Source organism: Varanus komodoensis, unplaced genomic scaffold (assembly GCF_004798865.1).
Source record: "Varanus komodoensis strain SLA01 unplaced genomic scaffold, ASM479886v1 scaffold32, whole genome shotgun sequence".
Lineage (NCBI taxonomy): Eukaryota > Metazoa > Chordata > Lepidosauria > Squamata > Varanidae > Varanus > Varanus komodoensis.
Genome location: NW_025335798.1, coordinates 17,993,025 through 18,008,695, shown reverse-complemented (window position 1 = coordinate 18,008,695; position 15,671 = coordinate 17,993,025). Strand labels below are relative to the sequence as shown.

The 15,671-nt window shown below is 40.7% G+C and overlaps 1 protein-coding gene across 1 annotated transcript in view; it reads right to left on the bottom strand.

Moving 5' to 3' along the window:
• The window catches only part of THSD7B (thrombospondin type 1 domain containing 7B), a 393,302-nt gene that overhangs the window by 89,923 nt on the left and 287,708 nt on the right, over positions 1-15,671 (bottom strand). The window lies entirely within an intron of this gene.

Here is a 15,671-nt window from a genome sequence, read left to right as displayed (position 1 = left end):
CTCTAAAGTATCACTAGGACAATGTAGAAAACATTTTATTTTCCAGAAAGCAATCTGCATTGTGTTCAATAAAACTATTTCCTGCACCTATTGGAACATCTATTTTTGTGCCTGGGAGATGTGGTGCTAACCTCTTTTGTGTGACTAAGTTAATTACTGAAATTTTTAATTAACTGAATTTAATATGAGGTAGATTGGAAGTGTTAATTAAAGGAATGGTTTTTACTGACTTTTGACCAAGTAATTGCAAAAGAACTTTTGCTTGCAAGACTTGTTATACCTATTAATACCATCCAGCTAAATCTCTACTTTGTTATCCATGCAGGCTCATTTAAGAGTTTATCGCAAAATCCACATACACTATTGATTAGAGCATTATGGTCAAGGTATCTCAAGATAATCCACCCTGCTTAGAGAATACAATTAAGTTTCAGGAGTCCATAATAGTGGCTGCCTATGTCCCTTGCCACCGTCTCCAATCAGTAGAACCATCTGGGGTAGAATAAATAGAAGCGATTTCAGAAGATTTGGGATTTGCTTCGGATAATTATGAGAAGTGTTAAGGCTCACATTCAATCACCAAAATAAGTACAGTGGGGGAAAGTTTTAAGCTATTCTGCAATGAGGTTTTGGAGTTGGTCCAATATGGATAGGATCCAATACTAATTTTTTAAACAAAGCATAAACCTCACATAAGTTTTCTAGCTTAATACTACATTATGTGCAGAAGGTTCCAGAAACAATGCCCAACATCTCCAGATAAATGTTGGGAACTGGTGATGACTTGACAGGAAATTTTTAGGAAATTAGGAAATTTTTCTTAATTTATTTTTTCCTGAAAGTGATTTATTTATTCTAAAAACATTTCTATTTTTTTTCTAAATTGGAGAGTGGGTTAAAGATGGAGGAAATGTACATTAAAAGTTAAAGTAGTTTTTATTTGAAGAGAGACTGTAGGTCTACCAAGGCAGTAAAATAAAGCATGAGCCAATCATTTGGAGTGCCACTGCCACCCTGATACTCTTGAGATGTTTTAGGCTAGACCTTATCAAGCATGACCGTTAGTCATATTGGCTGGGGGTGATAGGAGTTATAGTCAGAATCTTCTGGAGATAACTGTGTTGAGGAAAAGTTGTTTAGAGAATGGGTGGGCACTCTATAATTCTTGTAATATATACGATCTTTCAGGCAAATAACCCTGACTGTTGGCTATGCTGACTGAGGATGATAGGAAATGGAGTCTAAAACTATCTTGAAAGTTAGATTACCTATCTCTTCTTTCACAAGTCTCTACAATTTGGAAACCAAGCATAGGTACACACACATAATTCGCTCTTGTAATAATGTTTTGAAACAACCAATATGTTCTAGCAAATTCATTTTCTTTATATTGACCAGCAGTGCAGTTTGTTAAGCCAATTTCCTCTGGCCTGCTTGCTGACTGCTTGCTAATCTCTGTTATCATATACAACATGTTTACAGTCTTTCTCAGTGAGATACCTTGAACTGCAGCTATTTCTTCAGTTAGGTTTTCTAATGAATATATATTGGTCCTTTAGTTGCTGAAGGAACCACTGTTGGATGTTTACTTTCTCTAGGTGCACATTCCAAACTGCATAATATCCAGTCTCTCTGGTGTTCTTTGCTACCTGCTATTAGTTAAGGGGGAAGCAACAGCAAGTAAACCGCCATTGCATCCCAGACTAATATATGACTGTGCAAGCCGTTATCAGATGCTGTGTTTATCATAGTGTTCATTACATTTAGGAACAGCAAGTAACATATCCTTCAGCAGGGATTTGACAAGTCAAACTATAACATTTGTGCACATAATCTGTCAAATGTTTTTCAGTACTTTAAGGCTGGAATGCTTAAACATCCATAGCCAGGATTCAGTGAATTCAGTGGAAGCTACTTTCAAATACGTTCATGCTGTAGCAATGTAGCAATATGTTCATACTGTACACACACATAATTCACCCTTGTAATAATGTTTTGAAACAACCAAGTATGTTCTAGCAAATTCATTTTCTTTATATTGACCAGCAGTGCAGTTTGTTAAGCCAATTTCCCAAATAATCCCAAAGACTTGAGGACAGTCTAGATTCAGCTATTTAAATTAGAAGGCTACTTCAATGGGAAATGTATGTAAAGAGAGCTAATCTGATTTGTTGTCCTGTTTCTATCCTTCAGTTTTCAAAAAAAGAGGTAGTAACTGTATTTGTTGCTCAAAAAGAAGGGCTTTAACTCAGTAGAACACATACTTGTCTCAAAACTTCCAGATTGAATCCATAGCATCTCCAAATTCTGTAAAGATGCTGCCTGCCATTGTAGCCTTCCCTGGACTATATGCACCCATGGTCTAATTTGGTTTAAGGCAGCTTCCCATGTTCCTAAGCTTTAGGCAGTTGGTTTTCTGAATGCTTCTATAGCTTCTTATCAGGATATGGACCCAAGACCCCACAGTTTAACAAAAGCAGATGAGCTATTACTGCTGCTCATTATTGCCTATCATTGTAAAGCTCTGGACTTGGTATACATCTGCAGGGCTGTTTGTTTGTTTCCAAGATGCCACATAAACTGTTCCTTTTCTTTTCTTCAGTTTACCTTCTTTCCCAGAGAGTCTTTAATTTACTGTCTTGCGCAGCATGAACAGAAGAATGTGCGCATGCAGCAGCCACCAAAAATATATCAGCTCTAATTGTGCATGGGAAAGGTGGTTATCCATAATTTGTGGCCACAATGTATGGCTAGCATTACATTGCAGGCCTTTCATTTGTCTCAGTCTGTAAGAGACAGCACTGGTGGGTAAGGCTTTGCCAGTGTAATATGTAGCCTTGCTGAGTGTAGCCAAATTTAACATCACATGACCCCAGGCTACAGCTGATCATCTATCTGAATTTATTTTATTCATTATATTTACATATATTTTTAGGCCACCTATAACTGCTGAGCCCTTCCTAGGCAGCTTGCAATGCATAAAACATACTAACAGAGTATGCATAATTGCATAATCCAATTGGTATGCGACAAGTTACTAAAGTTACTATTCCCCAAGGGTCTTCGCCTGATGTCTAACCATGGATTGCACATGTCTGTATGTGTGGAGTGCTAGAAGACTGCCTCTATGTAAACCTCTCCACTGTACAATCAGCCACCAGCAGGAAGGGCCATGTTACCCACATGACGCTAGAGGTGGAGCTAGCTGGATCTCATATTCAAACAAAAGGAACATCGTGCATTCAAACACAGCTTGATGTTTCCCTGTTTACATATTGCATCCTTCTAAGCAAGAAGTTATCCTTTATTGCTAACAGACAGTGACATTCAAAAGGCCAGTATAAGTATAGAATGATAAAACTATTCAGGAACTTCTCTTCCAAAGGAACTATGCATCTTATAGAGGCTGAAAACAAATTTGAGCTGTGATATGTTCCATACAAGAGTTTTCTCAATCTATTACACTGTGTTGTGTGAGATTTATTGGGAACAGTTACTTAATAAATGCTACACAACACAGCATAACAGACAAAAGGCACTTCTGAATTAAAATGATAAATGCTTGCCAACTACAGTAAGAGCAGGTATAATAGCTGACTCCTAATGTATACAAAATATGTAAGGATTAAAGGGCTCATAAGTTGTTACTAATTAGGCAACAAATCACAGCAGAATATGCAAGCATGCTCAGCAGGCAAACTATAAATAAAATAGACAAGCATAATCTCTCTTACTCAACTCCGTCCCTTCAACATTTCATGAAATTTAATTTCTCTTTACTTTCTCAGACTGTAGTGATGGGAAATTTATCTCCAAAAGTCCCAAACCATTTAGCAGTTTACCAGCAAGGATACTGCGGAGGCGTTCATTTACCTGCAGATTTCACATCTGTAGCCCTTATTTCAGCTAGTCCACAATGCATTAAAAACATCAACATTTCAAACAGCTGCCCCCCACACTTTCGTAAGAAAGACACCATGTTTGACTTTCCTAACCAGAAACTCCTAATTTATTTGATAAAACAACAGAGAGATTTGTGGCAACCTAAACCTATGCCAGAAGAAATGACTTAGTCTTTCATGTGTCACAAGACTCTGTTGTTGTTGCTGAAATAGGTTCATACGTCTTGCTGTCTAGGTAATGAGATATCCCTCTTATTGAATAATGATCATCCTGCCCCATTCTAGAGCCCAAAGCATACTCAATTCTCAGTCCATACATGGACTGGGAACTCTGGCAATGCTGACTATGGGCTGAAGACCTCGTACTTTTTTTTCTCCAGACTACAGTCCTGAGTCTCTGTATAGACAAGCCTTCAATATCAGTCCAGACGCAAACCTATTAAGAAGGGAAAGCTGTTCTTCTTTTAGCTAGAGTTACAAAACTAGCCTACTTTAGTAGGCTGGTGGCCAAGTTACCAAGAAGATGGTGCGTGAAGGGCACAGTAATAAGCTGCAGTGATTATTAATTAATTAAAAGCTAAAGCATAAAACTTAACTGCAATCGTATATTTATCCAACCTACAACAAATCACTTGTCATATCTGAAGGGACCATGCCAGTGCAAGGGGCCTCTGAACCTGTTCCCTTCTAGAAATACAGAAAATACAATGGAGTCCAGTTGGGAAGGCTTCCTCCTCCTCCTCTTCTATTCACAGTGAAATGCACAATGCACATGCTGGACCTTCCCCTTGAGGATGAACCTCCCAGGCGGCTTCAGCTGTGAGATGGTAGAAAGAAATTTCAAGGCTATAGATCATGACCAACAGGCAGCGCGTGCATAGCATGAGCTTTGACAGTTATAATGACAGCTTCTTCTGCCCTTAGTTTCAGTCGCAGGAATGCTATAGAAAGAAATGAAGCCTCGCCTCTCCTCACTACCAATCCCATTAGCAAGAGGGAACGTTCAGTACCCTGAAAAAGGAGTGACATTCCATACGCCCAGATATACAGAACAAGTAAAGGCAGTAAAAGGTCTCAATAATATTATATGCCATGAATTTTGGGTCATTATGCCACCAAATTGCCTCCCTCTATACAGAAATTATTTTTCGGACACCTCAGACATGGCTATGACATTTGACAACCACTCTAAGCCATAATTGGTAACAGGCTCTAAACTTTTAATGAGATTTTCTGTCTAATACTGACAACTTAGAAATATGTCACATTCACATAGTCAGCTAGTTGAGGAGCGATGGTATTAGTTTTCACGCATGACAGAGTGAGATCCCAAGGCAAGTAATAAAAATCATTTAAACTTTTTTAATTTGATTAGTGCATTACCAGAGTACAAAACAGATGAAGAAGAATGCACTAAACACTCTGGTATTTAGAATGACTGCTGTATGTGAAAATTAGGTAACCCTTAGCTAGTGACTGCAGTGAAAACAACTGTTTCTTCTACTGTTCCTTTCTGTTGACAGAACAAAAATTATTTTGATCACTACAAAAAGAATAGCCACAGTTTGTACAGCTAATACACCAGATTAATATTTGTTTCAGGGAAAGAATGAAATTAACCTAAAACAGTATTCCATTTGCAACTTCTATAGGCTACATGTTTGCAGAATGGATTTGGATACTTGCAATTTCATCTGTGGCAGACAAATACTTCCTTGATTTCTTCTGCATCAGCATTTCCATTTCGGCGGATTCGGTATTGTTTTGTCAATGCCTCCACCATTATATTGTTATATGTTTCCCCATTTATGCTGGGAATGGCCTACTTGTTAAGTTCTGGGTTCCACATCAAGTCAGCAGCCTTTATTTACACAAAGATAATATTCCAGTGCAATGTTCGGAAAGATGATGTGACACCAGAGTATAGTTACGAATACCCTGCTAATGTTACCATGTGCTCACAGAAACAGCACGCGTAGGTGGCAGCAGAATTCAGTGCTGACTTTTATTACTGATAATACGGCAGAATCCTCCACCGTGTTTGTCACTGTTACGTGCCATGAAATTGTTTCTGAGTATCCCTCCCTCCCTGGCCCCTAAAGGAAAGGCAAATGAAGAAATTCTGATGATACAAAATATACATCTCCAGGAGCATCACGCTGGTAGGCCAGCTTATCAGTGGCTACTTTCAGACATCATATAATGAGCTAAACTACACAATTCTGTGCACATTTACACCAGAGAAAGCCCAACAGAATATGGTGGGACTTGCTTCCAAATACACATGCACAGGACTATGCTGAAAATCTGTTATCCCACCAGCACTCAGCACCAAACATTTCAACAGATTTCCCCTATAGTATAAAGATGGATTTAGTCAGAGGAAGGCACATTTTGATGTGCTGTGACTTGAAGTGTCTTGTGCTACAGGCACATCTGGCACAGGTTGATATCCTCTATCTTGCTTTGTGTTTATGGTGGAGTTTAATCTACATAATCACAGTCAGTAATATCCTGCCGTTTTATGGACTGAGCTCTACCCATACAACTGTATACCAGTTGCTGGGCAATTTGGGCAGGAGAGTGTTGTGGCAACCATATCCTTCTTGGGGGCTTCTCTGGGCAGCTGGTTTGCCACTGAGGGACTAAACAGACCCTTGCTCTGATCCAGCATGTTTCTTATGTTCTTATGCAAGGGACTAAGGAACCAACTCCTGCCACAGTGCAGGGTTGCCCATTCTTTACCACTACCAACCTGGTTCCCACCACAGAACACTGACCATAGGGGCGTGAAGAGCAGATGCTCTGAAGGTTTGTTGTTCTTGATCTCTTATATGCGAAAGAACAGTGAGATGGTATGGGCCAGGGGACAACTGTTTTACGGAAGCAGCTGGGCTCTGTTCTCTCTCCTTTGGTCTACATGTCATCACACAGCCTGAGGACCTGAGCGAGGAGTGGCTTGCTAACGCTGCACTATGCATACTTTTGAAGTGGGCTTACTTCTTGCTAGCCTTACTTCTTACTACCATGGGTGCAAAAATGCCTGCAGAATAAACCCCAAGGAATACAGCCGGTATATTGCATACTTTCCACTTCCAGATGGAGTTTTTGTGCTCATTTCTTTTTGTTAATAAGAACTGAGTATTGATCTGTGGCCCATCCTAAAGATGAGGCGAGTCAGCTTTAGCAAAAACAGAAACACCCCCATCCCTCTGATCACAGTTCCGGCACTGCAGCACAAGTCACGTGGTGGCACTTGGGTTGCCACTCAGTGCAGCAGCATGCAGCGTATTTATGTGCAGGGAGCATAATTTGGGAAAAGTTTCTATGCATTTTTGAAAAGCTGCATTGGGAAAAAGAGGAAGGACTAAACCTGCTGCCAAAGGGCAAGCAAGGCATCAATCCAGCCATGCGCCTTTGTTCCCTAGACAAAGATGTTAGAATAAGTTCAACCTCTGTGCTAGCTGTTGTCAGGCTGATTTATGACACTGAGGCCTTGCGAGGCCAGCAACATGGCACACTGTCCACTGGAGATTTGGCAGGAACCAAGCCTCTTTCTTAAAAATGCTGCTGCAAACTAATTGAACTTCAGTGAGTGAGATGAAATGATAATAACTTTTTCCTTTGGGCAGCTTGACCTTCTCTAGTTACCTTTCTATTTGGTAGAATTTTATTGAATGCTGGAAGAAATTTTCAGTCTGTATGGTAGTGGTAATTTTTCTGCAGTGATGCAATATTGCTTGCTTCTCTGCATGTAGACATTTACGTGTTTGCATGACTACAGGTTTGTATGTGGGACACTCATATATACATATACAGAGGGAGAGAGGGAGAGGGAGAGAATATGAACCAGCAGTGGACCAGTGATAACTGAATACAATTGCTGAGTCCACAAACTGGATAGACACTTTCCATGAATGCAACTAGATCATGGGAATGGATATTTGTCAGGTGTGCAAATACAGGTGGCATGCAATTTCTCACATCCCCATATTTGAACAGGGAGGTGGCCGGAAGTATTGTGATTGGCTTGAGGTGGAAAGAGTTGGGCCAAGGACAGATACAGCTGAACTGTGTTTTAATCTGGACACTTGCCATTCTTTGTTCTTATTCATTCAATGTATAAGTGGGGTTTGATCATTATAAATTTCAATTGTTTGAGCTGTTCTGAAAACTGTGCTAGAGGGGAAGCCACTGCCACTGACCAGCTGGATGTGGGCCAACTAAGTGCTGAAGAAGACATCCTTGGGAAACCACCAGCATGGGCCACTGATGCACATTCATGACCTTTGAAGGGGTCCTGGAAGGTTTCATCTTATCCCCTATCCAGTATTTATATGAAACTATCAGGTAACATTATTACAAGATGTCGGGAGGTAGGTTTCTCCTTTTTCGTTTCAAGTATCCAAAACCACAAGACAGTCTCTTTGCTAAGTAGCTCTTTATTGTCAAGTCACAACTAACAAGCTACAGCAACTGAAAGACTGGTCTCTTTTGCCTTTACAGAGTGGCTGGCTGAACTCAGACTAGAAACTACTTACAGAAACCATCCATTTCAGGAACACCACCCTCTGGATGGGTTCATCTTTAGAAGAGCCAGTCTTCAAGATCAACATGGGCCGTCTAACTGGTTAGCTCTTCTATTTTGACATGGGGTCAGAGATTGGCAGGACATGGGCTCATCTTCCACTTCTCCTTTGTCCTGTCTCTTCTCTTCCAAGCCCTGCCTGTCCCTGTGCTCCATCTGAGGATCTTTGGGCAGCAGTCTTGAGACAGGCTCACCCTCCTCTGCCCCCTTGATTCCCATGCCTCCCATCTACCAGCCTTCACTATCTTCATCTGATGAGTCAGTGCCATCCTGACCTTGGAAAGCTTGCCCAAAGTAACTGTCTTGTCCATTCCCAACATAAAGTCTGAGCCGAAGTGCTATCAGTACACAAGGCAACAGTCAGCTCTACCTATAATTTGCACCTATTGATCCTAGAAAAGTTGCTGAAATGGTGTGTGGAAGCAGTTTGGGGATGGATGAGACACATCAGCTTAGAGGTGCTGTGCTTAGGAAAACCAACCAATCTGCACAGAGGAGTACAGCTGGACTTAGATGAAGTTACCTTTCCTCTGAAAGACCAAGTGTACCACCTTGCAGTATTCCTGGACTCCCCACTAACTAAAGGAGCTCAGGTGGCAGAGGTAGCCTGGAGCATTTTTCCCCAGCTTAAACTGGTATGCCAGCTATGACCCTATCCAGAGAAGGAGAATCCTATTAATCTTGGGTGACATCTAGGTTGGACTTTTGTAGCACACTCTACCTGGAGCTCCCTTTAAAAAGTAGTTCACAAACATCAGCTTGTAGAGGATACGGCCACCTGGATATGGGTGAGATCTCATGTGATACTGTATCAGCTGCACTGACTGACAGTAGGCTTCCAAACCCAACTGAAGTGCTTGTTTTACCTTAAAGGGATCTTATTTCCTGTATTAGAATGGCTTAAGGGCAATCAATGGGAGGACCTTGATTCCCACACAACAAAGAAAATACATTGCCACCTTTATGACCAGCTTCTACTTCTGATGGCAAGAAGCAGTTGGAGAATATGGAGAATGCAGAATATTAATAATTTCTGGTAGATTTTTGTGAAAACCACACAGATCCTTCCAGCACATTGAAACTATCCACTTGGTTGGCTGCTGTTCTTCCAGCAAGAATGGATAGGCTAAGAGCAGAGCTCTGCATTTTCTAAAATTATTCCTTCCATGGAAATGTGCAACATTAATGTCATCTTTGTCTGAAGAGATGGTTTCCCTTGTGGCAGTTGCCTTCTGCTGTGAGCTCCCACTGTGACAGACAGCACAGAGTCCGTACCAAAGAGAAAACTGTCAAATGTAGCCATTTTCTCACAGTTCAGTATATACAATGACATATGCAGAAAGGCCAACCAGAGCTCTGTATTGCTTATGGGCAAACCCTCCAGCCCTGTCTTTCTGCTTAGACTATGTTGCCTGATTTCTGACTGTAGTACAATTCTTCAACTGTTTGGGGTTGATTGTGCCATACAGTTCACTCTATCCCCACAAAATCGGCCTTAGGTACTGTGTTACAGGCAGAAATTTAGGGAAGAATTTAATGGGATGTTTACTCCTCCGCCAATTCTCTCATCCTGCTGATTCCACTGCACAAGGAATGGGGGTGGGAGGGGGAACTTGCCCAGCAAATGTTTAGCACTTCCCAGAAGAAACCCTGAAACAAGCAGAGATGTTTCTCAACGGGGACAGGTCAGTGGAGCCCCCTTATGTGAGCTCTGCTGTGTGCCCGTTCCAGAAATCAATGCCTTTGGTCTTTTCTGGCTGTTGCGGAAGTACTAAATCTTCCTCTGCCAAGTGGTGAGTCCTGCCTGCAGAAGGGTCATAAGGGAATCAGTGGAGGTGTGAGCACCCTGCAGGATGTAGTCCATGGATTCCTCCTTAACTGTCCCTGGACAATAGTGTAATGGTGCTGTATACATTAAATTAACTTTTTAAACAATTATAACTTTTAAAGGGGATCAGTAAGTAAACATGCCTACAAGTAATTTCTCCTGATATCATTTAATACATGTGCATTGTGCCATGCTTCACAGTGTAGACACGCTCTGCTTTTTCTCCCCAAATTATCACCTGAGTCTTAAATACATTTTGGAGTTTATCATATCACAAGGTAGGGTTCTTCTACTTCTTTATTCTAAAATAAACAAAACCAAATAAAATTATATCCCAAGACAACCTAATATTGTATTAAAAACTGGATTCTGTGACCCATATTTGTATTTATACTGATTTATTCTAGGTGTAACGAAGACAAAAATGTATAGAGAAAAGCCTTGGGTTCAGAACACTGGGATGACAGTGATGATGATGACAGTTCGGTTATGGACTTGCTGTAAACCATTTGGAACCCCTCAGAGACAAGGAAAGGTACAACTGCATTAAAATGAAAGTTTAAAAAATAAATGGTTGAGATGTTGGGAATCACTATGCCTTTGGATCTCACAGATCACTAGGGATGCCTCTGGATCCCACAGATGGCTTTTTCCCCTGTAGCAGTAATTTCATTCACTCCCTTGTCATGCTCTTACCTAGGTATTATAATCTGGTGGTTAGCTTTGTCTGACATTACTAAAAGGCTGTAACTCTGGCAATGCAACTGTCATTCTCAAGAACAACAGAGATGATAGGAGAAGCAAATGCCTGAGCACGTTGTGTCGAATGACAAGCCTAAGGTTCTTCAACACACTGCTTTCCAGAGCGGGGGGAAGAATTCCTATTGTAAAATAAGTGTAAAACAAGATGCCTTTTCATACTATGATGTACCTTGCTGGTTTCCCAAGAGAATACCATGAAAAGATACCAGGGAGAACAAGTTCTCTGGAGGGAAACAAATCCACTGAAATGCGTATTGATAACTGTTTGGTTTTCTGCCTCCTAAAAAGCTGTAAAGTGAGTTGCTAGTGCTGAGGCATTAGACAAGAATAAATGTGCGGTCCATCAAGAGGCTGTCAGTTTTTTTAAATTTATTCCTCGGCAGGATTGGGTGAATGTTGCAATGATAGTTGTCTAGTCTAAGGGCTACCAAGTTTCACACAATGAGCTACAGGCATATTGTGCCAAAGCAGCACTTTTGGAAGGTATCCAGAACAGGACCTACTTGTCCCCAGTGGTGGTGGTTTGCTTCTCTTCCCTCCCCTCTAGTTTTTGGGAAACTTGTATGAAAATTGGATGCCTCACAGAGATGTCTCCAACATAGGTGCAGCTGGAAGCATAATTATGATACATAGTTACAAGGACGAGGGAGTTAGGAAGCTTAGAAACCAGCTTAAGGCTTTTTAAATAGGGGACCATTTCTATAGCATGGTTATGAATGAAACACACAGAGACACATATGAAAAACTAAAGGAAAACACCAACTCAAATATGTCTGAAGGCCATAGGATTATTGGAAGCCCCAGTTCTGAACTGCCTGAAGGTCAAAGGGCAGGGGCACCCTCAATATCTCACCCCACTCCTTGCAGCCAGTGCAGAAAGACCTGCACCGGCTGCCTTTCTGGGGTTACAAATCAGGTTTGGAGAGATGGAAAATGGGAGGAGGGGATGAAGATGGGGTGATGGCTTATGTGACATGCCAATGCTGTGGGGGAGGGTGCCTCTGTCCCTTCTCCTCCGCAGCACTTTATCTGTGTTCAGGGGCTTACACACATTGAGGGAAGGGTAAAAGGATTGCTGCCCCCCAACTTATTCCTAACATGAGGTAGAGAATATGGATTTATGCACTGTCTCCATTATACACAAAGACAGAGCAACAGCTAAGTGGCTGAGAGAGCAAAACAATGGGAAATATGAGGGCAAGGTATCTCAAAGAAAGATTTTTTACTAAAGTCTGAGAGAATGGTTGAGTTAACGAACAGGAAGAAGAAAGGAAAGGATTTTGAGATCTTGAACAAACAGAACCTGAAGTCACTTGACCCTGGGCGTAACATGGAAACTTTTACTTCTGTTGAGTTTGCTGCAGGATAACTGGGTGCTTGAGAAAGGAGAGCTGAGGGACATCATTTTATGTAGCAAAGCATAAGCCAGTATTTCTGGAGACAGACTGACTGCTTCTAAAGCTCAGATCATGCAAGATGCTTCCTGAAGGTCCAGCTTATAGTTCTAGTTAATCTGGGCTGAATCCTACACTTAACCACAGCAAGCACCAAAACGGGTGAAAAGTAGCTTTGGCAAACAATTTGCAGAATCAGCTGTACATCTCTAAGACCAACTATATGCTTTTTATTACTACTATCATTTAGAAAGTAATCTCATACTAAGTTTCATTGTAGAAAAATCCACAACTCATTGGAATTCACAGGTTAAAATATGTCTATTCTTTCCGACTTTAAAAGTACAGAAATAAATATTTGAGCAGGAAAGCCCTAAAGCCAATATTTAAATTTCCATTATGAAAAAGCTGTATATTATATTCTTGGCAACAACTTCTTGTGCTACCACAATTTAATAAAGAAATGCTAAAGAAACATGGGCAAATGACTTTGGAAAAGATACTTAGGAGATGTTTCATCTGGAAAATGTACCTCTGGCTCATGTGAAGGCCAATACCATGGTATCAGACACTACAGGGAATGTGAAGCACTAGTGAAACTCTTTCTAGGGATGTGGTGTCAGCCTTTGTAGTATGTGTTTATTTAAATAAAAAATTTCAACCTAAAAAAAAAAAAAATTTCAACCTAGCATAACCATCTGATAACAAGCCCTAGAGGCTTGTTAACTACCCTGTAACATGCTGGGCCTGTATTGGCTCATTTCTGTAAGTATCCTCGCTGGGTACATGTGAACCCCCTAAAGCTGGCTGGCTGGGTGGCTGGTTGGCTTCACAAACCACTCAGCAATCTACAGGAGCCCACTGCTTGGTAGCCATCAGCATCTGTGCAATCAATGCACTGCTGAATGTACATCTAGATTACGTCCCCCAACTTGGAGCTTTCCGGAAGTTTTGGGCCATAACTTCCTGCCCTCCTACCACCAGCCATGCTGGGCTGGGATTAGTGCAAGTTGAAATCCTTTTGGTAAAGCCATCAGAGATTATCCTGAAGGAAGAACACGCTTGCTTTTTGAGAATCTTTAAAATAGGAAAAAAGTCAATAAATAACTATACTTTGTTTGTTGAGAACAGCAGAAAGTACTTCCAGTCACTCAAACTGGGCACATAATTACTTCAATGGGGATATCCCATTCTATCCCAAAGGGGTTCCTAACTCTCAGGAGCAGCTTTCCAGAGGGGAGTCAGGATTTCAATGGAAAAGGAGGTTTAACGAGAAGGTGCAACAAGAAGCACTGTCTGCTACAGCAAAGGCAGCTCTGGACACAACCTGGTAGATTTGATTCAAAGCAGAACATCGTATAAATTAATCTGCCCTGGATAAATGTTTATAAGCTGGAAGAACCCAATCCTGTAGTTGTGACAAAGCTGAGGAAATTTGGAAGTGATAAGGACCTGGGTGAAGGGACATTCATGGAAGCCACGCTGACCTTTTGAGAGGAAGAATGGGATATGTTATCAAAACAAGTTTCTATAGCTACTTTTCTACACTGCCTTTCTCTTACACTTGAAAGACAATTCATACATTGCAGAAGAAAATAAGATATTACGCTATTCATTAGAGTATTCAGGTAGCAATAGAGTCTAATAAAAATCTAAAGAAAAAATGGACACAATTCATGGACAGAATTTCAAAACATAGACAAACTTTCCACGAGTCTCCTTGGCTGTGATGAAGGTGTACAATATACTGTTATATCTGTTTCCATGTTCAATGGTGCTCCCAAGGGTTAACCTGCCATCAAATTTAGCATGCTGTTCAAGACTTGCTAAAATGACTGGAGCAACATTTCCGAATTTTCACATAAATATTCCACTATGTTTGTGAATGATGTGGCTCACTATCTTTTCAGGAGCTTATCATCGGTGTATTACTTATGGTGGGATTTCATATTACCTTTCTGGTGATCTTCCAGATCCATGAAGGAAAGTACTGAACTATGGGCATTATTTATCTTACTGAGAATTCCTCTGTCATATTTCCTTCAGCTCTATTTCTATTACACGATTGCTTATGTATTTTAATGTGCAGAAAGCAATAAATTTTTGATGAAAGATTTGTCTAAACCTAGATTCAGAAATGGAAGAACTGTGAATCACATTAAGACTGATTTAAATCCAACTTTTCAAAGAGGTTCTGAATAATAGGCAAAGTTACTTCAGATGGTAGTCTTTTTTCCCCTACAGAACCAGCAAACTAGAGTTCCTGTAACCCAAGACTGGGTCACCTCGGAGCTCCGCATTTACACACATATGGCTCTTCCTCCAGTTTCATATAGCCTTCAGTCTAATTTCAAGAGGCTTATGTCTTCAGCAAATTCAATTACCGTTAGCTGTCTACTGTCTGGGAATGAAGAGAGGATTCCTAATCGTGGGAAAACCTCAATGGATACCAGAGACTCTCCTCTTCAGATTGTCACTACACTTCCATTGCCACACTGGGCAATGGAAACCATGACAGACTGGGATGGGTGTGGAGCACCATCTATGATGGCCTGAGACCTTCCCTGACAGACCTATAGACACCTCTTCTTCAGTGGAGAAATTCTGTGGCAAGATGCTAGGCAAGAGCTGTGCTTTATATCAGAAGTTCTACTCCGACAGAGTCTGGTGGCGAGGGTGTGCAAAGTCACCCAAGCTTATCTTAGCAACGTAGTAGGTGCAGCACGAACGTGGTCTAAAAGGCAAAGCCATAATCTGAATCCTGTCCTGCTCTTAATTCTATTAACTTACAAGTTGGTCCAGTAGAGGAAACTATATCTTGTAAAACATGATCAAAATGAGATAAAAGCTGGGAGCAGAAATAACACCTTAGACTACTTTTTCTTATAATACAGGAATCTTTTCTTTCTGAACTCAAGATAGTTTGCAGACTAGAGTCAAAGGTCAGCAATGAAGTTTCTAGATAGAAGGAAGCATGTCAGTGTTAGTAACAGAAAGATTATGAAATGAAGCAAAGATTAACCTTTTTCTTTTTTTCTTTCCTTTTTTTCTTTTTTTGGAATAATAGCATAGAATGGGAGAGTACTGCTGATTTAGTTTCAAAAGACTTGAAAAGAATTACACATTTTCAATTGCATGAACCCATACATTCTTCTACCTACATTAACTGCAAAGTTCCTTTATTATATTAAATTACA